Genomic DNA, 25,065 nt, shown 5'->3' on the forward strand with positions numbered 1-25,065 from the left:
CACAGCTAATAAAGCAGATGCTGTCTCTGGCCCACAAAAGGAGACAATTTCCCTGCAAGGTTAACCACAATCGGGAGACATTTTGCACCTGATGGAACCCACAGCAGAACTGCCTTGAGCCAGCTCCTCTCCTTTCCTTTCCACCTTCGGTCCTGGATGGGCCAAAGACCATGCACAGGAGGTGCCATTGGTCACCCGTGGCCCCCTGTCTACCTGCAATGCTCCTGGTAGGAAGATGCTGCAGAACAGTGATTTGTCCCATCATTGTCACTGTGTGAGATCATCCCATCATGAGAAAATGACCATGGATTCAAATGAGATATCAACCGCAGAAGCACTTCCCCCAGCATCAGTGCAGGAGGGTGGATGATGGAAGGCACAGCATGGCCAGGACTCTAGGGACCCTGCAGGACTCTGCTGCCCTGGATGCCTATAGCAGGCAGCTGCATGCGGCCCAGTGTGCCAACAGCGCCCTCCTATGAAACCCTTCCCCCTGTCTGCCCATGCAGACCACACAGATGCTGTGTCAGTGAGTAAATCAGCACCGCGCACTTGGTTTTCCTGATGAGACTTGGCCTTCATTACTTCCCCAAGCGCAGCACGTGCTGCAAGCCTCAGCCAGCAGGGCCAGCGGGAGAGGTGGCAACTACCAGCTGCCCAACAATGACCACTGCCTTTATAGCCAGTCTACATGGGGCGGGTCTGGCAGCACTGGTCCTGCCCCAGGGCAGGAAGGATTGGCCCGAGGTTCCCCGCTGGGTGGAGCCTGAGCTGTCCTGCAGCAGATTCTGGAAGCAAGAGAGCTGCTGATGGCTGAGGCCCTGGCTCAGAGCACACTTAGTGAGACCCCATGCCCGGCAAGGGCGCTGGGGCCCTGGACTTTCCCAGGCTGCAGTCCTAGGGTGGAGGCTTACTCGGCCCTCCTTCCCCAGCCCTGCCCACAGGTGGAGCGGGGTTCCCACGGGGGCATCTTCCTTCATGGGAGCATGGGTGAACCCCAAATGCCGCGACTCCCAGTTCTGAGTGCTGGCCCGCAGCCTTCCGGGAGTGAGTAGGATACAGAGACTTTGTGGGGAGGTGACACTTGAGCTGGGCCTGTATTTTGGGTTTGCTCTGGATGCACAACCCAGTGTGCCTGGACCTGCGGGTCTGCTGCAGGCCTCCTGGAGGCTCTGGGAGCTGGGCGTCCTGGTGGCAAGGGCAGGAGGGCGGGAGGTCGAGGCGCTGAGCTCCCGCTGGGTGCACCAGGCACTTTGGAGCTGTTCAGAGTAAGGAGTTGAGGTCACCTCCTGAACCACTGCTGGTCCCAAACTCCTGGTTTGGGATTTGCCAGAACCCTGAAGTAGGGGTGTGGTGGGGATGGTAGTGGTTGGCTTCAATGCACTGTATTTGTGAATTCTTCAAACACAGCTTCTCCCTACTCCTGCAGGCTTTCAGGTGATTGACGAGGACAGAGTCCCTCCACTGCAAAGTGACTGAAGTTTGGAAACTACGTCCAGAACATCACAGTGTGTATTCAGCTGATCATCCTTCAGGCCCGCAGGTGGACAGCAAGAGCAACAGTAAGATATTAACTACTGTAGATACTCTCCTTTCTTTCCGGTAGACCCACCAAAAGAGAATGGGAGATGAGTACTTGAACATTGGAACCAGTCAGCATGCTAGGGTGAGCTGCCAGTACTTGGAGCTCAGGAGTGGACATGGAGAGCAAAACATGCATTGTAACTAAAGAGGACAGTTAGGCATTTTACTGTGAAAAGGGAAATCATTTAAAAGTGAGCAAGACACCTTAAGTAAATGTCTGTATATTTATTTTTGTTTATTTGCAAGGCAGAGAGAGCCCTTCCATTTATTGCTCATTCCTCAAATGTCTGCACCAACCAGAGCTGGGTCAGGCTGAAGCCAGGAACTCAGTGTGGGTCTCCCACACAGGTGGCAGGGACTCAAGTACTTGAGCCATCAGCTGCTGCCTCCCAGGGTTCTGTTAGCAGGAAGCCAGAAGCAGAAGCAGGGCTAGGGCTTGAGCCCTGAGCATTCTGACTGCGATGTGGAAGGCTTTACCACTATGCCAAACACATGCTCCAGTAAGCTGTTTCAACACATTTGCAAAATGTAAGAATGTGGTTTTAAATATATGCTCTTCATCTTAAAAATTTGCATAATCTTATATTCAGTTTCATGATTCAATACTTATTATTAAATACAAGTAACATTTAGATACATGCTTTCCTCACCAATACAAACCTCAGTAATTTTTTCACTTAGAACCTTGAATATTAGCATTCATTCAGACTGAAGTTCACTCATAAGCTGGGAATTCTGACAAAGAGACAGTAGGGAAAAAATCTAGATGTGTATCTGATACATAATAAGGTTCTGAATCTGATTGACAGAATCTGAGTAACTGTTCAGAGAGTGACTTCATACCTCTCCCCTCTGTAATGAGAAGACTGTGTCCTTTGGCCACTTTCACATGATGTTATGTAAATTTTACCTGAAAAGCCTTTTATAAATTCTGAAGTACCATACAGAAGCATATTATGCATTTCCATATGTGTGAAAAAAGGCAATGTCAAAGGCATAGCTATTCCAGAGAGAAGTTAGGAGGATTAGCTCAGTTTTTAAGTGTGTAAGTACCATTAAATATCAACATATTTGAAATAGATTTATATATAGAGTGTGGAGTTCATGATAGATATTGAATAAATGCACTCTGGATAATAAGCAAATATCAGAAATAATGCCACACCCATCAGTGTTTAAACTCTTCAGACAGCTCCGTGCCAGGGAAGTGCAGTGATCCCTGTAAATTAACAAAAATCAATCTGTGTATACCCATGGAAGCCACTGGTTTATATGCAGCCTATACTAGAGGTTTTTGTGTTTAGTTAAATTACTTGATTTTTTTTTTATTTTTATTTTTATTTTTTTTTAAACTTTTATTTAATGCATATAAATTTCCAAAGTACGACTTATGGATTACAATGGCTTTCCCCCCGTACCATCCCTCCCACCCACAACCCTCCCCTTTCCCACTCCCTCTCCCCTTCCATTCACATCAAGATTCATTTTCGATTATCTTAATATACAGAAGATCAGCTTAGTATACATTAAGTATGGATTTCAACAGTTTGCTCCCACACAGAAACATAAAGTGAAAAATAATAGATGATTTTTTTAAATGATGATGAAATCAGAGCAGACCTATTGTCATGTTTAATCCCAGTGAGAGTCAAGTTGGGAATTGATAATTTCTTTTTTTTTTTTTTTTTTTACAGAGGATCAGTTTAGTATGCATTAAGTAAAGCTTTCAACAGTTTGCACCCCCATAGAAACACAAAGTGAAATATATTGTTTGAGTACTCGTTATAGCATTAAATCTCAATGTACAGCACATTAAGGATAGAGATCCTACATGAGGAGTAAGTGCACAGTGACTCCTGTTGTTGACTTTACCAATTGACACTCCTGTCTATGGCATCAGTAATCTCCCTATGCTCCAGTCATGAGTTTCCAAGGCTATGGAAGCCCTCTGAGTTCTCTGATTCTTATCTTGTTTAGACAAGCTCATAGTCAAAGTGGAGGTTCTCTCCTCCCTTCAGAGAAAGGTACCTCCTTCTTTGATGGCCTGTTCTTTCCACTGGGATCTCACTCGCAGAGATCTTTTGCCAGAGTGTCTTGGCTTTCCATGCCTGAAATACTCTCATGAGCTTTTCAGCCAGCTCCGAATGCCTTTAGGGCTGATTCTGAGGCCAGAGTGCTATTTAGGACATCTGCCATTCTATGAGTCTGCTGAGTATCTCACTTCCCATGTTGGATCACTCTCCCCTTTATTTACTCCATCAGTTAGCGTTAGCAGGTACTAGACTTGTCTATGTGCTCCCTTTGACTCCCAGTCCCTTCACCATGACCAACTGTGAACTGAAACTGATCACCTGGAACAGTGAGATGGCATTGGTACATGCCACCTCGATGGGATTGAATTGGAATCCCCTGGTATGCTTCCAACTCCACCACTTGGGGCAAGTCAGCCTGAGCATGTCCCAAATTATACATCTCTTCCCTCTCCCATTCCCACCACCATGTTCAACAGGGATCACATTTCAGTTAATTTTCAACACTTAAGAATAACTGTGCATCAATTACAGATCTAAACCAGTCATATTATCTGTTCTACTTAATAAAATTACTTGATTTTTTAATGAATGCTTTCAGACTGATACCTGATGCTGAGTGGCAGACAATTTTTTCTGAAAAGTATGTGGTTGAGAAATATAAATATAAATCAGTTTATAATTTTTGTGTCTGATATTTTTATGCATTGAGACAGTACCTGCAATAATCAGAAACTTTTCCACAAAAAGTTGCTACATTGATGCATCTTCATTTATGTATGTAATGTATGTTTAGGTAAAAGGAAGGAGAGAGAGAGAGAGAGAGATCTATCTTTCATCTGCTGGCTCACTTCCAGATGGCCACAATAGCTGGGGTGAGCCAGGCCGAAGCCAGGACCCTGGAAGTCTGCCCCAGTCCCCCATGGGGGTGCAGGAACCCAAACTCTTGGGCAATCTTTGCTGCTTTCCCAAGCAAAGAGCTGGACGAGAAGTGAAGGAGGTGAGTCTCAAAGCAGTGCCATAAGGCATGCTGCTGTTGCAGTTGGCAACTTACTCCTTTGTGCCACAATGCTGGCCCTGGATTGATGACATATTGAAGTGCTGCCACTGGCTTTTGGCTAAATAGGATGACTTAACATGTTTTCCACTCTGTGGAAGAGGAACAAATAAGGCAGTTGGTTGTAAAAGTTGCCCATGGAAACCACAGCCTGAGAAAGATGAATCAACTCACCTTGCATTTTCCACATTGCATCTACACCACCCTTTTCTGGACAAACATCTGATTGTATGCCCTTGTGATGGAGGTTCTCAGGGTGCTGGAACTTTTTCTAATTTTTTTAAAAATATAGATTAAGAAGAAGGCAAATAAACAAAAAATTACAAACTGCTGCCAATACCAAGAAGAGATTATTGAGCGTAAAAGGTCACCTGTTGGAGCCAGCACTGTGGCACATCAGGTTAAAGCCCTGGCCTGAAATACAGGCATCCCATATGAGTGCTGGTAGAGTCCCAGCTGCTCCACTTCCAGTCCAGCCTCCTGCTAATGCACCTGGGAAAACAGTAGAGGATGGCCCAAGTCGTTGGGCCCTTTTGCTCATGTGGAGACCCAGAAAAAGCTCCTGGCTCCTGGCTTCTGATCAGCTCACTCTCTACCTCTCCATATAACTTTTTCAAATGAATAAAATATTTTTTTTAAAAAAGGTATCCTGCCATACTTCTTTCTTCCCTGTTAATTCCTAGGAATTAAAAATTGTTACGGGGCCAGCACTGTGGCAAAATGGGTTATAGCAACACCTGCAGCACTAGCATCCTCAATGGGCACCAATTGCATGTTCTACTTCTGATCCAGCTCCCTGCTAACATACCTGGGAAAGCAGCAGAATATGGTACAAATCCTTGGGTCCTGCACCCAAGCGAGGGACCTGGATGAAATTTCCCTGACCCCTGGCTTTTTTTTTTTTTAAAGATTTGTTTATTTATTTGAAAGAGTTACAAACACCCACACACACAGAGAGAGAGAGAGAGAGAGAGAGAGAGAGGTCTTCCATCTGATGGTTTACTCCCTAGCTGGTTGCAATGGCTGGAGCTGCGCTGATCTGAAGCCAGGAGCTAAGAGCTTCAAGTTCTCCCATGCATGTGCATGGGCCCAAGCACTTGGGACATTTTCTACTGCTTTCCCAGGACATAGCCAGGAGCTAGATCAGAAGTGGAGCAGCAAGGACTCAAACCAGTGCCCATATGGGATGCCCATAATGTTTTCTTTAATTGGAGAAATGTTCCTTTGATAGAATGAGTGTATGACCCCACAATATTCTCTACTTACTCATAATAGGGTCTGAGATGTAAAAGTCATGATTAATTTCTTAGAAGAAAATTTACATACCCAGAAGCAAAGAGTGAAAATTAACCTTTTGTTTTTCTCATGAATGAATCAGAGTTTCAAAACTAATACTTAACTTGTATTTTAGAGGAGTTAATGACTTAACCATCTCTTCTATTAGAAATACTACGTTGTGGCCAGTGCTGTGGCACAGCAGGTTAAAGCACTGGCCTGAAGTGCCAGCATCCCATATGGGCTCCGGTTCTAGTCCTAGCTGCTCCTCTTCTGATCCAGCTCTCTGCTATGGCCTGGGAAAGCTGTAGAAGATGGCCCAAGTCTTTGGGCTGTTCTGAGGCTCTTAACGTAGTGAAGATATCTTAGATTCTCATTAGTGAAATCTTTAGAAATGTCAGAAAGCATGTAACTTTCTTTAATGATCTGAAACAGAGATGAGATCCATAAGGGCAGAACTGCTCAGCAGCCACACTGCAGGAATATGTATCTTTCTGATGATATCTTCATCTGCTTCTTGCAGTTGCAGCTAGTCTATGAGCTCTTGGTCTGTTTTCTGCCCTTGGGAGGGCCTAGGGTGCTGTATATTGTCTGTAAGGATTCAAAATTTGTTGTATATTAGTGTCTAATTATAAAATTTCCAAAGTGACAAGCTGGATGTAATAAACTATTCCAGACTGAAAAAAAAAAAAACAAGAAAATACAAACATGGTGTACTGTCTATAAAGTACAGTGGTAAATCTCTATTATAGAGATACACATCTCTACACAATTCTCTGTTTCTTTCCCTCTGAAAGTCTACATTCAGCTCTCGATGGTGTGATTACTTAGGAATAGATTTCATATACTTACTTTCATAGTCAGTGAACTCGGAATTATTATTGTAGTATTGAGGATTGTACTGACTAAAACACTATGTTTATTCCATGTTAAATAATATCATCGTATCTTTGGATTCCATTTATCCTGCTACTGATGTATTCACAGGAGAGGGGAGGTGGGAGGAAAACCCAAGATCCATCAGGGTGGAGGAGGAATGTCAGAGGCTGTGGTTCTATTGTACTGCAGCTTGGGTTCTGGAAGAACACATTAATGGACCCAGATGGTTTGAAGCTAACTGAAGGGCTATGTTCTGTACAATTGTCTGTGGTGCTGCATTTTCATTTATGTAAAATTTATTTCCTTCAAGTAATATATTAATTTGGATGGAAATGAAGATGTTAAGGAATTTTCAGAATGGGTCTGTTTAACCCTCATTGGCTTTGTTTTTAGGCACTTAACTCAGAAAAGAAAAGATAGAAAAATACATTTTGGGTTCTCTTCATCTGTACCACGGCACTCTTTGGTTAAGATTTGTCATTTTGTCATATTTGATTCTCTAGACTCCCTGAAAAATCCCCTACTTCATTAGATGGAGTCCGTGTCTCACCATGGCAGTGAAATATTCCAGCTTTGCATTTAGCTAGGCCGTGGACACATGCCATGGCACTTGCCAGCCAATTGTGTCAGGGGCATCATCTGAATCAGAATTACTTGCATGAAAACAAGGAGTTGCAGATTCTTCCAGTGAAAGTGGAGAGGAGCAAGAGATGCAGAACATTGCCAGGGTTGAATGTGCCATGGGATGCCATGTGGTGGCTGGTGTCTGGGGTGCTGGTTCTGCAGAAGATAGGGCTTATGGGGGCTGGTGCTGTGGTATAGCAGGTAAGGCTGCCTCCTGCAGTGCCAGCATCCCATATGGTCGCCGGTTGGAGTCCAGCCTGCTCCACTTCCAATCCAGGTGTGCTGTGGCCTGAGAAAGCAGTAGAAAATGCCCCATGTCCTTGGACCCCTGAACCCACATGGGAGACCTGGAAGAAGCTCCTAGCTCCTGGCTTTGGATCAGCTCAGCTCTGGCCATTGCATCCAATTGGGGAGTAAACCAGCAGATGGACGATTCTCTCTCTCTCTCTCTCTGCCTCTCCTCTCTCTGTAATTCTGACTTTCAAATAAATAAATCTTTTTTTTTAAAAAAAGCTTATGCTTAAGGTTAGTGTTCATGGAAAATGTGTGGGACATTTTTCAGCAAGATTTTAGATGAATTTTCCAACCCCTGAACCTCCTAGAAATTAGAATAGACTTCTAACGCACAACTTCCACTTATGCTTAATTAGGTTTTTGTTTTGAATTGTTTTTGATGAAACAGCAAGGAATTCTGAGTTATAGACTTCCTATTTCAGAGACAGAAGAACACTGATGCCTGCATTATAATTAAATAATGCCTATCACCCTTTCTTAAGCAACAAATGATCACAGATTCTCTCTTTGCTGCTAAGTAATGAGCATGGTGATTCTTCCCACCGTAACCACCTTCCCACCTACACTCCCTCCCCTCTTCCTCCTTCCTCTCCTGTTGACATGGAATGCCTTACATAGCTAGGCTGAACTTTTAATCCACTTGGCCCTAGGTGTTCATACACTTCAACTCTGTGTGGTTATTCATATGCCCTTTTTATGACAAGGCTTATGTCAGAATGACAAATTATATATTCACCTAATACTGAGAGTCATCAAATTGATTTCTATTTTCTTCTCTCTTAGGCAGTTCTTGAGGGGCAGAAATATTTATTTTGTATATCATGTATTTATTCAACTAAAAGACTGACTGTCAAGGTGCTGAGTTTTAGTGTCAAAGCAAATATGTTTCTAGACCCCATGAAGTTTACAGTCTGACAAGAAAGAGCCATCTACCCAAAGAATATTGTTTAACATAGTAAATGCTGGTGTGAAGTCAGTGGATAAAGATTGAAGCATTCTTAATCTAGCACTAACTCTAATCCCATGATCTCTAATTGAGAGAAGTAATCAGAAACACAGAACTCCATGTTACCCAGTTATCTCTTTGAATTTCTGATTAAAAAATAAAACATATCAAACAACACACAAATACCTAGGAGTGCATAATATTTATATACTATCTTGATATTAAAAATAAGAACAAATAACCATGAAAAATAGCAACTTTGAATCTCCTTTGTTTTCTAGACAAGTTATAATCCTATGTGGTTGTTTACAGTAAATTATTACAGTAAATTACAGTACATCATTACAGTAAATTATTACAGTAAATAATTACAGTAAATTATTTTTGTAGGTACTCTTCATCTCTCACATTTTTCCATTTGATAAATCAGATTTTAAAAACTGAGACACAAGACAAAAGAAATATCTTTAAGCTAGTATTATATATTGATTGACATTCTAAAAAACAGTTATTTATTTATTTGAAAGTCACAGTTACACAGAGAGGAAGGGGAGAGAGAGAGAGAGAGAGAGAAGCATCTTCCATCTTTTGGTTCACTCACCAATTGGTCACAATGGCTGGAGCTGTACAGCTCCAATGCCAGCAGCCAGGAGCTTCTTCTGGGTCTCCCACACAGATGCAGCTGCCCAAGGACTTGGGCCATCTTCCACCGCTTTCCCTGGCCATAGCAGAGAGTTGGATCAAATGAAGAGTAGCCGGGTTCAACCTCCACCCATATGGAAAGTCAATGCTTTACATGCTATGCCACAGTGCTGGCCCCTTGATTGGCCTTTAATTTAGACTTTTTTATGATATTAAAAAACACCATGCTTTTCTAAGCTCTTTCCATTCAGTTTCTATTTTGTAAACTCCAGATAATACTGTCCCCAGAATTAATCTAAGGTATAAATGCTATGATATAAGGCATTTAAACCCTTAACCTGTCTCTTTGAATACACAGCTATGTTAGCTCTGTGTCCATTCTTCTGTCTCTGTACTAGATGAATAAAAAGACAGTTTAAAATGATTTGAAAAGAACTATAAGGGGTCGGTGCTGTGCTGCTGCTGCCAATTGGGGAGTGAACCAGCAGATGGTAAACCTCTCTCTCTCTCTCTGTCTCTGCCTCTCCTTCTCTGTAACTCTGACTTCCAAATAAATCAATAAATCTTAAAAGAACTATAAACATCAATAAAACACAAATGAAAATTGTATTCTCAAAACTGGATATTAAACCATGCCTTCTACACCTCTGTTAAAAGCTAAATTCTATCATAGTCATTTATGATTTCTAGGGCCAAAGTAGTAAATAAGATTTTTCTGGAAGAGACAGAGGTTATGAGGGAGCCAGGATTTGGGGTCAGTTAGCAGCAGTGAGTGTCATTCTTTCAGATTTGATTCAGGAAAGGAAGAAAGCAACTGATCCCTGAGATTTTGGTGGGGGGAAGGAAAGGAAGGAGGGACTGAATAAAAGCAAAGGCCCTCTGGTTGTGGGCACCCACCCCTGACTACAGCCTTTGGGAGGGTCAGCTGGTGTCTCTAGGGATGCTGCGGCCTGTACTCCATTTCCGAGTTCCCAGGAGCTGGGATGTATTATGCCTTCTGAATGCCTGTGCACATGCGCATGCTGCTGCCATTCCCTGGGGCCTGAACAGAGGGAGTTCATTCCCTGATCAGGGTCAGCCCTGGGGGCTGTGCTTCTCCTTCTCTGTCATTTACTGCATCTCCTGCTCTGCACGTGCGATCCCAGGGAGTTTCCAAGTGCTCACCCCAAGCCTGCCTCCTGCTGCATCTTCCCTCTTCATCCTCCACCTGTGGGTCCCACTTACCAGGGAGTCTCTTCCCGCCACTCCCCGAATCACTCCCTGTGTGTCCAGAAGAAAGGGTACCTGCTCCAGGGACTTTCTGCTGCAGGTTTGGCATGCAGGAAGGGGCGGGGACACGTGTGGGAGAAGGGTGGGTGCCAGGGAGCCATAGATCATGGCAGCTTCCCCCGAGGTCAGGACTGGGACCCGGGCTGTTCTGTCTCCCACCTCCACTTCCCAGGCTCCCAGTGCCTGGAATCTCTCCTGCAGGACCTCACCCAAACTGTCCCTAATGTGCTTTATTTAGTGGTTACAGGAGAGAGGGGGCAGCATTCTGGGAACATGCACATGCAGGGAAGGAAGGCAGAAAGACTCCAGCTCTCCACAGTTAAATAAGCTGGGTTCCCACTGTGGGTGGTCTCAGAATGCAGTCTGGCCAGGCCTCTTGATGTTTCCTGGGCTGGTTCCTGCAGGGTGGGGCTGGGTGGCCTTCAGCAGGGAGCCTGGGGCAGCAGAGGGGTGGGCAGGAGGATCTGACTAGGATCTGCCCCACTGCTCTCATCCTGCACCTCATCTTCCTGGTGGGGAGCAGTGTGAAGTGTGCATTGATCCCTCTCATATTAATTATCAGATTTTTCCAATGTGGAATTTGAAGCTGTTCCAGAAACCTGGGGTGGGAAAACTCCCTTCTTTCAAACAGGCACAGAGACAGTGGAGGATCCAAGGAGTTTCTATTAATGGCCCTAGGCTCAGCTGGAATGATTTCCTGAGAATTGTGCATCAAATTCAAGTTTCTTAGCTGTTACAGCATTGGTGGGTTTAAATGGCAGCCTTCATGACTTAGGTCCACATTTCCAATGGTCAGTGGGTCCAGTATGTTTGTAAAAGAGATGCCGGGGACAGATTTATTAGGATAGATTTATGACTGGAGTTTACAGAAGCAGAACATAGGACATCTTCCCTCCCTAGATAAGATTTCAGTGGGCAGCTGTTTCACTCGTTAATTGTGAGCATCCACTTTTAAAGGTTTGTGTTGGATGGGGTCCACTTCTCTTTCTTTGATGATGTATTTGGCTGCTTTTCATTTTCTGTCTTCAGCTATTTCTTCTCCTGTTAGCAAGGCTATCAACTGTTTTGACCTGCCACTGATCCCTTTGCAAAATAAGAAGGGAACTAAAATTAATGCAAGTCTACTGTGTTTTCAATAACTGGAGCTACTTTTTAAAAGATTTATTTATTCATTTGAAAGAGTTACACAGAGAGAGGAGAGAGAGAGAAAGAAAGAGAGACGTCTTCTGTCCGATGGTTCACTCCCCAATTGGCAGCAACAGCTGGAGCTGTGCCAGTCTGAAGCCAGGAGCTTCTTCTGGGATGAAGCTGTTTTTTTAAATAATTATTTATTTATTTGAAAGGCAGAGTTACAGAGTGGTAGAAACAGAAATCAATGGCTGGAGCTGTTTGGATCCAAAACCAGAAGACAGGAGCTTTGTCCAGGTCTCATAGGTGGGTGCAGGAGATGAGGGATTTGGGCCATCTTCTACTGTTTTCCCAGGCCACAGCAGAGAGCTGGATGGGAAGTGCAGCAGCCAGGATCCCAACCGGCACCCATATAGGATGCTGACACTGCAGGCAGTAGCTTTACCCACTATGCAACAGTGTTGCCCACTAACTGGAGCCCTTTTAATCTGAGTTTGCATAAAGTGGAGAATTACAACATCATAAATACAGATAAGTAACATCTTTTTCTCTGCCCAGTACTTTACAGTTACCCAGTGATCCACTGAGAATCTTACTTTCCACACTGTGTAATTAAGAAGGCCAGTTATTTGTCTTATTTTGGGTTCTGTGGTTAAACCCATGACATTTTTGAAATGGGAGGATATTAGTTCTACAATTTCATAAAGACTGCTCTGTGGAAGCATCGATAGAAGTTATAACTGTGAGAGTGGTAAGAAAGAAGAGGGGAAGAAATAAGTGCCCCTTACTCCACACAGAGATGTCCACAAATGGAGTAGAAGATGTGCCCTTGAAAACTATGGCTGACTTTCTGGGACAAACTGTGTTTGAGTGCTTCACATGTTCTGATAGAAAGGTGTTGCCACCAGGTTATTAGTATATTTATTTAGTTAGTTTTTAAAAATTTATTTATTTATTTGAAAATCAGAGCTACACAGAGAGAGAAGGAGAGACAGAGAGAGAGAGAGAGAGAGAGAGAGAGAGAGAGATGTCTTCCATCAGGTTCATTTCCCCAGATAATACTACATAATTGTGAACTTTGCTCAGTTCCTGACCTATACCTTTCCTTTAACCTAGTACTTTGCCATGTAGTAGCCCATGAAAACTGCAGACTGCATAAATGAATGAATATTTGGAGGGTTGTGATTTCTTAGAGGAACATCATGAGACAGAAGGAATAAAACAAAACAAAAGTATCCTCCGTATATAGAAGATATACTGTTTTTGCAAGCTATAGAGAAGAGGAAGAAGAAGGAAAGTAGTGAGACTGGAAAGGTTGTGGCAAAGGTAATAGGCACTAGTCAAGAATTCAAGAAGCCCATTAGGAAATATTAAGGTTTCCTTACTTCCATGTAGACTCTGCCCTCTAATGGTGAACAGGGTCCTCTAAACCCACTTGTTGCACAAATGAAAACCCAAGCATTGTCTTCTCCCACAGATGGAGTCTGCTATTGGTTTTGATTTACATTTCCCTAATGGCTAGTGATATTGGGCATGTTCATCTATGTCTTGACAATTGAGATTTCTTCTTCTGAGAAACATCTATTCTGATCATTGCCCATTTCTTACGTGTACATTTTGCTTCTTGTTTGGAGTTTTTCCAGTTCTATATATGTATGTTCTGGCTATCAATCTTTTGTCATAGTCAGAGTTTTCAATGTTTCCTGCCATTCCGTCCATTGTATCTTCACTCTGTTGATTACTTTGTTGTGAAGATGTATCTTAATTTGATATGCTCAAATTTGTATATTTTATTTTTGTTACTTGTGCTTTTGGAATCTTACGCAAACTGTTGTCTCTGCTAATGTTTTACAGTTTCTCATATGTTTACTTAGGTTTTGGTTTTTTTTTAACATACATAATTTTATTACAAAATTTTTTTAAAAAAACAACACAGAATGCAACATCCTAACAAAAAATCCAAATTTACAAATGATACTAATTCCTACAACTTTGCTGTGCTACCATACACAAGTCAAGAAATTAAAGAAACCATTAAATATTTAGGAACATTCAACATCAGAAGCTTTAAAATCTAACTGTATGTAGTAGCCCCTCAAAAAGCTACAACCTGCATTTTTTTAAAAAAGTATTTTCTCTACAAAGAATCTTATCAGCTATACAAAAATCTGTACAGTTTTTTTATACTGAAGCTAATATTGAGCTGCACTTGAATTCACATTCTTAGCAAAACAACTGCCTGAGCACACACGCACACTCCACACTCATCATTACAGGATAGCCATTTATTCTTCATCTTCATCCTCTTCCTCATCATCTTCTTCTTCTTCTTCTTCCTCTTCTTCCTCCACATCTTCAGGTTCATTCTTCTTCTTTGAGCCTGTGGGCCTACCAGGGCCCTTCTTTCCCGCTTCACTTTTGCCCTTGGCACGGTATGCAGCAATATCCTTTTCATATTTCTCCTTTAGCTTAGCTGCTTTCTGTTCATATGGTTGTTTATCTTTGGCTGAGTGTTCAGACCACATCTCACCCAATTTTTTTGCAGTGTCCCCAATGGACAGGCCAGGGTGTTCACTTTTGATCTTTGGGCGATGTTCAGAGCAAAAGAGAAAGAAGGCAGATGGTGGTCTTTTAGGAGCATTGGGATCCTTTTTCTTTCCCTTCTTATCACCCTTGGGAGGAACGTAATTTTTCATCTCCCTGTCATAACGAGCTTTATCACTTTTTGCCATATCTTCAAACTTGGACTTTTCCTTTGCAGACATGGTCTTCCATCTCTCCGAGCATTTCTTAGAGAATTCTGCGAAATTGACCGAAGAGTCAGGGTGTTTCTTCTTGTGCTCTTCCCGGCACGTCTGCACGAAGAAGGCATAGGAGGACATTTTGCCCCTCGGCTTGTTGGGGTCTCCTTTACCCATGACGACAGAACGGCGGCCACCTGGTGTGAGTTGTTCCTCAGACTCCCGCAGAGCAGCCAGATCCGACGGCATTGCTTCCTTTCCTCAGCTCCGGCGTGAACTCAGGATGTGAGGGCGATCTGGCTGCGACATCTGTCACCCCATTGATCGCCAGGGTTGCTTCGGCTGATCTGGCTGGCTAGGCGGGTGTCCCCTTCCTCCCTCACCACTCCATGTGCGTCCCTCCCGAAGCTGCGTGCTGGGTCGAAGAGGACGACCTTCCCCGCTAGAGGAGGACCGGTCTTCGGTCAAGGGTATACGAGTAGCTGCACTCCCCTGCTAGAACCTCAAAACAAGCTCTCAAGGTTTTGGTTTTATATTTAGACTTTTAATTAACCTTGAGTTGCTTTTACATAGTGTATGAGGTGTTGGGGTATCTTTTCAGGCTTCTACATATGGATAATCACTTTCCTTTAAACCATTTGCTAAGGGGATTCTTCTTTCTCCTGTTTGTTTTCTTTCCTTTATTAAATAGGGGTTGGCTGTAGAAAAGTCAGTTTATTTCAGCTGCCTATTTTTTCCATTGAACTATGTGTCTGTTTTTCCAACAGTGCTAACACTGCTTCTATTTTTTTTAAGATTTCTTTATTTGAAAGGCCAGATGCTTCTTCCAAGTCTCTCATGTGGGTGCCAGCACCCAAGAACATGGTCCATCTTCCACCAATTTCCCAGGTGCATTAGTAGGGAGCTGGATTGGAAGTGGAGAACCTGGTCTTCTAGCAACAACATATGGGATGCATGCACAGCAGGACAAGGCATTAACCTACTACACCACAGCATCAAACCCTTCCTTATTTACTTCTGCTGTGATCTTTCATTATTCACTTTTTTCTACTGCCCCACAACTTGACTCATTCCTGTTTTTTTTTTTTTTTCTGGGTCCTGGAGGATGGTAGTGGGTTGCTTCTGGGATATCTTTTTTATGTTAGTAGATACTTGGTAATCTAAAATCATAGTTTTTACTTTCTATATTTCTCTGCTAATCACGAGGACCTTCTAGATGACAGCAGAAAATGCTAGCAGAAATGAGGATATATTAATTCGCTAAGAAAATACCACAGAGAATATGATTTAAATCAGGGAATTTTACTTCTCAGAGTTGTAGAGCTTGAAAATATTAGATCAAGGTGCTAATAGGCTCGATTTTTCCAGAAGCCCTTCTCTGATGTGACAGACACATCTATCATTTGATCTGCTTAAAAGCACTTTCTTCAGGTAGAGTTATGTTGGTGGTTAGCACTTCAGTGTTTGAGTTTTAGGGAGGCACATTTCAGTCCACAACAGCAAAGGGGCCCTGTGGTCTACTTCAATGACAGCCATCTCTGCGGAGGATAGAAAGTTTGAAATCAGCATTAGGATTTCTCACATTATTACTGTCAGTGCTATCTCCATCAAATGTGCATTCATGTACACACAAACAAAACTACCTGTACACATAAACAAATTCAACAGTGGAAATGCCTGATGGTTGTGTACAGGTAACATCAATATAATAATCCATAAGATGGCCTATTAGCAGACATTAAAAGAGAATTAGAAAGAATGACAACAAAATCTGCAGTTACCTATATTTATGTCTATATGTATGATATTCAGTATTTATAGTTGCTAAAAGATGAAAACTGATGTGTGGAAATAAAAGCTAAACCTTACCTTGCAATATTGCAGCCTAGTCTACATGAAAGATGTCTTCCTAAAACCTTTCCCTGGGCCCACCCTGTGGCATAGTAGATTAAGCATCCACCTGCAGCACCAGCATCCCACATGGGCACCAGTTTGAGTCCCTGCTCCTGCATTTCCAATTCAGCTCTTTGCTAATGGCCTAGGAAAGCTGTGGAATATGCCCTGAGTGCTTGGGCCCCTGCACCCATGTGAGAGACCTGGAGGAAGCTGCTGACTCCTGGCTTCTGGCACCTGGCTTCAGATTGGCCCAGCTCCAGCCATTCTGGCCATTTAGGGGTGAACCAGTGGATAGCAGACCTCTCTTTCTCTTCCTCTCTATATCTGTCACTCTGCCTCACAATAAATAAATACATTTTTTAAAAACCTTTCCCTTTTTAAATTTCTTAATTGTTTTAAAGATTTATTTATTTATTTATTTACAAGTCGAGTTACAGACAGAGAGGAGAGCCAGAGAGAAAGAGAGAGGTCTTCCATCTGATGTTCACTCCCTAATTGATTGCAACTGTCAGAGCTGTGCTGATCCGAAGCCAGGAGCCAGGAGCTAGTTCCAGGTCTCCCAGATCGGTACAGGGGCCCAAGGACTTGGGCCATCTTCTACTACTTTGCCAGGCCATAGCAGAGAGCAGGATCAGAAGTGGAGCAGCTGAGTATTGAACCGGCCCCCATATGGGATGCTGGAGCTTCAGGCCAGGGTGTTAACCTGCTCCACCACAGCACCAGTCCAACATTTTAAATTTCTGATACTCTAAAGTAGCAAAGGACTGCATTACATCTAGGAAAGATGTATTTAAAAATTATAAATCTAGTGCATTTTAGCAGAAGTCCTAACAAATACTTCTGATTTTCTCAACATTATGTATAAATAAATGATAGAATGAGTCATTGTCAGATTAATAGAAGGAGTTTGAGAGGATTGTCTCTCTTTCAATTGTGTTGAATAGTTTGAGAAGCATTAGTTCTTTAAAAGACTTGTAGAATTCAATAGTGAGGCTGTCTGATCCTGGATTTTCTTTCTTGGGAGGGTCTTTATTACTCATCCAGTCTCTGTCTTGGTTTTTGATTTGTTTAGCTTTTCTATGTGTCTTCATGACTTAATTTTGGTATATTGTGTATGTCCAGGAATCTGTTGATTTTTCCTCTAGGTTTTCCAATTTGTTAACCATCACAACAGATGCCCGCATCATATATTGCAGTGCTAATCTGAGTTTTGGGTACTCCACTTCCAAATCAGTTTCATGTTAATATCCCTGGGAAGAAATGGATAATAGCTCAAATTCTTTCCTTCTTGTCATCTAATTTGGAGAACTGTAACCTCAATGGGGACTTGAAACCTGGTCTTGCACAGTTGTAGCCATATAGAAAGTGAACCAGCAGATGGGATATCTCTCTGCTTCTCTTTCCTTCTCTCTTTGTCTCTGTGTCTCTCTGCCTTTTTTATCATATTAAAATATTTAATTACTTATTTGAAAGAGTTACAGAGAGAGGGAGAGACAGAAATCTTCCACCACCTAATTCATTTTTGAGATGACTTTAATAGCCAGAGTGTGGCCAGGTTGAAGCCAGGAGCTTTTCCTCCGATGTGCGTGGCAGCATCCCAGCACTTGGGCCAACTTTCCCTGCTTTTTCAGTCCATTGGTAAGGACCTGGATCAGAAATGGAATAGCTGGTACTTGAACTGGTGCACATACAGGATGCCAATGTAACAGATTGCGGATTTGTCCACTGCACCACAACCACCAGCTCCTCTTTCTGCCTTTCCAATAAATAAATCTTTTGAAAAAGAATTTAAGGTAGTAAAAGTCATCATGAGTGAGCAATGACAAATTTATTGAAGTGATCGACTTTCTTAAAGGTCTATTTATGAATTTGAAAGGCAGCACTAGAAAGAGAGAGTGGGAGAGATGGATCTTCCTCCTGGTTTGTTCACTCCTCAAATGGCTGCAGTGACTGTGGCTAGGCCAGACTGATATCAGGAGCCAGGGGCTTCTTCCAGGTCTCTCACATGGGTGCAGGAGCCCCAATATTTGAGTCACCCTGTGCTGCTTTTCCAGACACATTAGCAGGGAACTGGATCCGTTTGGAGCTTTAATGTCTATGATACTCTCCTTGCAGTTGAAGGATTTAGAATCCATTTCAATTATGGGTGGGCCAAGTACAACAGCTCCCAATTGTCCAAGGTTTGGATTAGATGGGTTCTGAGAAATTTTGTTAAAATAGTTATTAATCATAACTCTCAGTTTAAGCTTTTCTTACCAAATTTTCATGTTTGCTGATGTTTATATCTATGGGAAAATTGGGTCTCTGGATTGCAACCAATGAAAGCATCCAAACTAACAGTAATAAGGTCAACAGTCAGCAGAATGATGTCCAGCTGAACTGAAATAGCTTTTCTTATTTGGTAGAGGGGTTACCTCCTGCATTATACTGACATACTGACATAGACAGTAGATATTGGAGCCTGTCTCTTCTGCCAAATGGAGAATGCCGCATTTTGATCCATCATATATATATTTATATATTATAATATATATTATATATTTCTATACATAATATAGAATTACATATAATTATCATAAATATATAATATATAATTATATATACATATTATATATGAATTTATTTATATATAAATATATAATTATTTCTGATCCAGCTCCATACCAATGGATTGAAAAAGCAGTGAAAGATGGTCCAAGTGCCTGGGTTGCTGCCACACACATTGGAGGAGGAGCTCCTGGCTTCAACCTGGCCACACTCTGGCTATTGAAGTCATTTCAATAATATATATATATGTATAATATATATAATAGTTATAATAAATTATATAATATTATCTGTTTATAATTATTATATAATATATTATATGATAAAGCATAATATATTTTATATATGAATATATTTATATACATAAATATATATAAATAAATGTAAATATATATATAGAATTTATTTACATATTTGACAGGTGTACTTACAGACAGTGAGAGGAAGAGACAGAGAGAAAGGTCTTCCATATGCTCATTTACTCCCCTAATGACTGCAATGTCTGCAGCTGGGCCAATCTGAGCTAGGAGCTTCCAGGTCTCCCACATTTTGGCAGGGACCAAAGCACTTGGAACAGCTTCTACTGCTTTCCCAGGCTATTGCAGAGAGCTGGATGGGAAAAGGAGAAATGGGGACTAGAACTGGTGCTCATATGGGGTGCCAGCACTGCAGGTAAAGGATTACACCACTGCACCACAGTGCTGGCCCCAGTCTATCCTTTATTAAGGAGATCTCAGTAATCATGTTCAGGTATTGCTATCCTATATTCATGGCCAAAGTCCTAGCAGGCAACATGGTTTGGAGAATCGTAAGCACAAGGTGTGTAGGAGACTTCATTTCTCATACAGCACAGTTAATAACAAGGTTCCAAGAGGGGAAATTACTTGCATCATAGTCTTTGAGAACTAATGGACATCACAGGTGATCTAAAGAATTTAGAAGGTTTGTGAGCCCCTAGAGTGAAAAAGTCACTGGGAGCACAAGGACAGTGCCTAGAGTTTATTTTGATGGATTTTAGCCCCTTTCATTGGAGGGAGGCCCAAAGAAGCTGGACTGATTAGTAAACCTCAGAAGTGTCTTTTCAATGTGAAGGCAAACTGAGAATGAGGGGTTTTTGGAAAAACGTTGAACAAAAGACATTTCCCACACTTGGTTAAGACACATCATTTATCTACTGATTTTCATCAGATCTGTTAACATTAGGTATAAGGTACAGTGGACATGGTGGATGGCATATAGCAATATGATTTTAGTAATATATCATGAGATGCTTTTTTTAAATGGATTTAGCAGGTAAAATTGGGCTACCTAATGGGATGTAGCTGGAATAATCACCTTTTTGTTAAATAAATCTGAGGTAATAAATGTTAGTGTATGAAGACATTGAGTTTTCTTTTATTGGGCCTTCTTGGTTATTTTAATCTGGGATCTGCGAATTCTCATTTTCTTTATTTTATTCCTCATCATGTCGGACCAACTCTGCTGCTTTGGGGATTTTTTTAGTACATCTGACATTTGGAAATTTAGACAATAGTATAGTTAAAATGAGATGTACCAAGTAAAGTATTTATTTTTATTCTGATACATATTTTGGAATTCTTCTAAAATTCCTATTGAGTATCCTTGTTAAATTTAGTTGCATCCCAGGTTAAGACTTATTGGAGACAGGTGCCATGGCTCAATAGGCTAATCCTCCACCAGCGGTGCAGGCACACCGAGTTCTAGTCCTGCTGGGAGAGCCAGATTCTGTCCCAGTTGCTCCTCTTCCAGTCCAGCTCTCTGCTATGGCCCAGGTGTGCAATGGAGGATGGCCAAAGTGCTTGGGCCCCGTACCTGCATGGGAGACCAGGAGGAAGCACTTGGCTCCTGGCTTTGGATCAGCACCATGTGCCAGCCGCAGCACACTGGTGGCAGCGGTCACTAGGGGGTAAACCAACAGAAAAAGGAAGACCTTTCTCTCTGTCTCTCTCACTGTCCACTCTGCCTGTCAAAATAAAAAATAATTTTTATAAAAAGACTTATTGGAGCCACTTTAGTGATTATACCCATGAAACTTTGTTAATAAATGCAAATAGAACCTGGGAAAATTGATGTATATCTTATGCTGTAGAGACTTAAGATTGAACATCTTTTTTAAATCTTTTTTAATTATATAATTTAAAAACAAATTTTAGATTTTTTTTTACTTTACTAAGTCACAGCTCTGGCCCCATTAATATGACTTAACAATGTTTTTTCCTCTCAGACTTATCTCTATTGTTTCAGTTAACTGCATGCCTTTTCTTTACATTCAGATTCCCTCAGCTGTCAAAGCTTATTCATCTTAATTCTGTTGTTCCTATTTCCCTCCCTTTTATTCTGTCCCTAGGCTAATTGAGATCATGATTCTCCATTCCTTCTGTGTGGTGTCACAGTAGGCTTGAAGTGTTCTTTTTCTCTTCTGATTTCTAAAGAAAGAAATTATGTATTCCCCCAGTTTAGATATTTTAATAATGCACTCTAAAACAAAGGTTAAATGTTCTTAATTTGACAAGAATTTTCGGGGCCAGTGGTGTGGCATAGTGGGTAGAGCCACCACTTGCAGTGCTGGCAGCTCATATGGATCCAGATCTCTGCTATAGCCTGGGAAAGCAGTAGAAGATGGCCCAAGTCCTGGGCCCCTGCACCCATGTGGGAGACCTGGAAGAAGCTCCTTGCTCCTGGCTTTGGATTGGCACAACTCTGGCCATTGCAGCCAACTGGGGAGTGAACCAGTGGATGGAAGACCCCTCTCTCTTCTCTGCCTCTCTCTGTGTAATTCTGACTTTAAAATAAATAAATAAATCTTTTAAAAAAAGAATTTTTTCTAATTTTAGATTTGTTCTACTTCATTGCCACTTCAGGGTGTGTGTAAGGAGTGCATATCCAGTTTTTCTATTTTGGAATTTTGGGATTTTGTATTAGCTCTGCTGTGTATTCATTTTTCTTGAGCATTGGTGATATCTTCTCCTTAGTTGTATTAAGAGAGAGAGCAATAGCCCTCATGTCTTTTTAGGTAAGTAAGACATATGAAAAACAGAGCATTCAGTATACATTCATAGTATTTTGACTTGTTCAATTGATTTTCCTGACCTCCCTTGGATATTCTTGGTCTTTGCTGTACAACTTTCTATACTCATTAATTCTTTGATATTCCCAAATCCAGAAAATGAATGACTCAACAGCTGTGTTCCTGTATTTGCTGGGACTCAGGGTAAGAAGCAAAGTGGAGGTGTTCAGGAATCTAAAGGTACATGCTACATAGCAAAGCACATCATTTCCTATACAAAGTGACTGGGAAATCCAGAATCTTTTGCACACATATTGGATCCTGAACTATTACTGGACTATTCAGTAAGATTTTAATGTATTTATTTTCTGTGTGTGTGTTTGTATTTCTAAATAAACTCTGCTGGGCTACTTAACATTAACATGTATTGCAGAATTCTTTCATCAGTTTTTACTTTTAAAAAATTTCTCTTTCAGTTTTATGGGAGAGGGTAGAAGCTTTCTGCTATGTAACTGAAAATTCATTCATTCATTAAAGTTAAAAATATTTGTTGCAAATTGGTAGAATACTATTAATTCTCATGTGATTTACATGAAACTAAATACATTCTCTATTTCGTTTTGCTTAAAATTTCTGCATGTGTGGACTTCTTTTTTCCTTCTTGCCCCAAATCCCTTTGTGTATTGGGATGGCAAATGGGTTTTACACTGGAGAAAACATGTTATTTTGGCAAAGAAGTACTTAGCCTTCCTGCTTCAAGTATTCAAATATTGCATTGGAAATCAGTATATTTGTTTACTGTACAAATGTCCTTCATACAATTTTGTAATCTTCTCGGATGGGAGAGGAAGCAGGAAATAGGAGGATTATGGGTGGGAGGGATGTTTTGGGGGAGGGGAAGCCACTGTAATCCAAAAGCTGTACTTTGGAAATTTATATTTATTAAAAAAATTAAACAATTTTGTAATCTTCATCTTCCTTTTTATTTCATCCTTTTAAAAAAAAGATTCATTTATTTTACTTGAAAATCAGAGTTACACAGAGAAGGAGAGAGAGAGAGAGAGAGCAGTCTTCCAACCGCTGGTTCACTCCCCATTTGGCCACAATGGCTGGAGCTCTGCCAATCCAAAGCCAGGAGCCAGCAGCTTCTTTTGGGTCTCCTATGCAGGTGCAGGAACCCAAGGGCCTGGGCCATCCTCTACTGCTGGATAGTAAGTCTTACTTGCCTAAAAAGATGGATAGTAATTTGAGTAGCCAGGACTTGAACTGGCACCCAATTGGAATGTCAGCACTGCAAGCCACAGCTCTACTTGCTACTCCACATCATCGGCCCCCTAAATTCTTATGAGTATTGCTACACGATTGGAATTTATAATTGATAATGCTGAACAATTGAAACTGTCTTATTTACAATTGTAGGACTGGATATGGCAGTTTTACTTGAAGTAAAGTATGTAGCCTGCTTATTGTATGATTTTCGGAAAAGCATGTATTTATATATAACAGCAGATCTGTTAATCATTTAAAAGTGAATTGTCATGATTACCCAGATGTAAGGAATGCAATATGTGCTAATGAGTTAGCAGTCACAGAGATTTAGAATTAGAGGGATTTTAGAACTTTTTCAATACTGCAGTTTTTATGAAAAACTAATATTTTTTTTTATTTGACAGGTAGAGTTATATACAGTGAGAAATCAGAAAGGTCTTCCTTCCATTGGTTCAGTCCCCAAATGGCTGCCACAGTTGGAGCTGTGCCCATCCAAAGCCAGGAGTCAGGTGCTTTCTCCTGGTCTCCCATCCGGGTGCAGGGCCCAAGCACTTGGGCCATCCTCCACTGCCTTCCCGGGCCATAGCAGAAAGCTGGACTGAAAGAGGAGCAACCAGGACTAGAACACTTTGCCCATAAAGGATACCAGCACCACAGGTGGAGAATTAACCAAGTGAGCCACGGCGCTGGCCCCCGATAAATTTACTCTTAACAAAATATCAAAATATCTTATTCAGTATAAAGTTAGTAGTGAAAAGAGACTACCTTGTTGAACACAGAAATTTGAGATTATATTTCTTGGTATTAATTTGCATCTTAAGGCTTATTGCCTAGTTTATTTCAATATTTCAATCTAATATTACTAATAATATCTTGTACTTAGTGGTTCACTGTGTGCCAGACAATATTCTTTTGATTTTTTAAAAGATTTATTTATTTATTTATTTGGAAGTCAGAGTTACACAGATATTGAACAAGAGGAAGAGAGAGAGAGAGAGAGGTCCTCCATCTGCTGGTTCACTCCCCAGATGGCCTAAAAGGTCAGAGATATGCCAATCTGAAACCAGGAGCCAGGACCTCTTCAGGGTCTCCCATGCAGATTCAGGGGCCCAAGGACTTGGGCCAACTTCCTACTGCTCTCCCAGGCTATAGCAGACAGCTGAATGGAAAGTGGAGCAGCCTGGACTTGAACCGGCCTCCATATGGGATGCCCACACTGCATGCAGTGGCTTTACTAGCTACACCACAGCACTGGCCTCAAGACAATGCTCTAAAATGATGCATTAATTATTCCCAAATATTGAAAAGTGGCAGGGTACACATTTGAATGTGTTGTTTTGTACTAGTTGTAGAAACAGTTTAAAATATATTTATATTTAAAAATGTAAGCTTTGATCTAAAGGTTTACTTTCCCTTAAGGTGCCTGTTTGGAAACTGAGAGATCATTGAAGTCTCAAGATAGAGTACAACTGATCTTATCCAAGCCTCCTTTATCACATGAGGATGCTAAATGCCAAGCCCAGAGAAGTAAAGTGAATTCTTCAAGGCCACATGGGTAAGTTGTAGCAGGGATAATTCTATATTAGCATTAGGTATCCTGATACATAGGCCACTGTTCTGTCAATTTTGTACTCCTTCTGGAGTTAAAGATTCTAAGTTGTGGAAAATTGAATTTGGAAATTTAGTGGTTGCTATGTTGTTATGGTGAGAAATTTCTGTGTATAGCTATGAGTTGCTTAAATTTTATTCAATATATTTTTCTAGTATGTTTGCTATTTATTTGAAATGTATAACAAGTAGCTTCATCTATTTGCCAAAAGAATTTTTTAAAGATTTATTTATATTATTTGAAAGTC

The 25,065-nt window shown here is 41.3% G+C and overlaps 1 long non-coding RNA gene across 1 annotated transcript; it reads left to right on the forward strand.

The window, feature by feature from the left end:
- Positions 1–709: 709 nt before the first annotated feature.
- On the forward strand, positions 710–24,765 carry LOC149120025 (uncharacterized). The gene is made up of 3 exons (XR_016226737.1): positions 710–944; positions 1,430–1,562; positions 24,629–24,765. It is a non-coding gene; the product is annotated as an uncharacterized LOC149120025 (long non-coding RNA).
- Positions 24,766–25,065: the final 300 nt, after the last annotated feature.

The sequence above is a fragment of the Oryctolagus cuniculus genome, chromosome 20 (genome assembly GCF_051225735.1).
Source record: "Oryctolagus cuniculus isolate XC-2025 breed Fujian yellow rabbit chromosome 20, ASM5122573v1, whole genome shotgun sequence".
NCBI lineage: Eukaryota > Metazoa > Chordata > Mammalia > Lagomorpha > Leporidae > Oryctolagus > Oryctolagus cuniculus.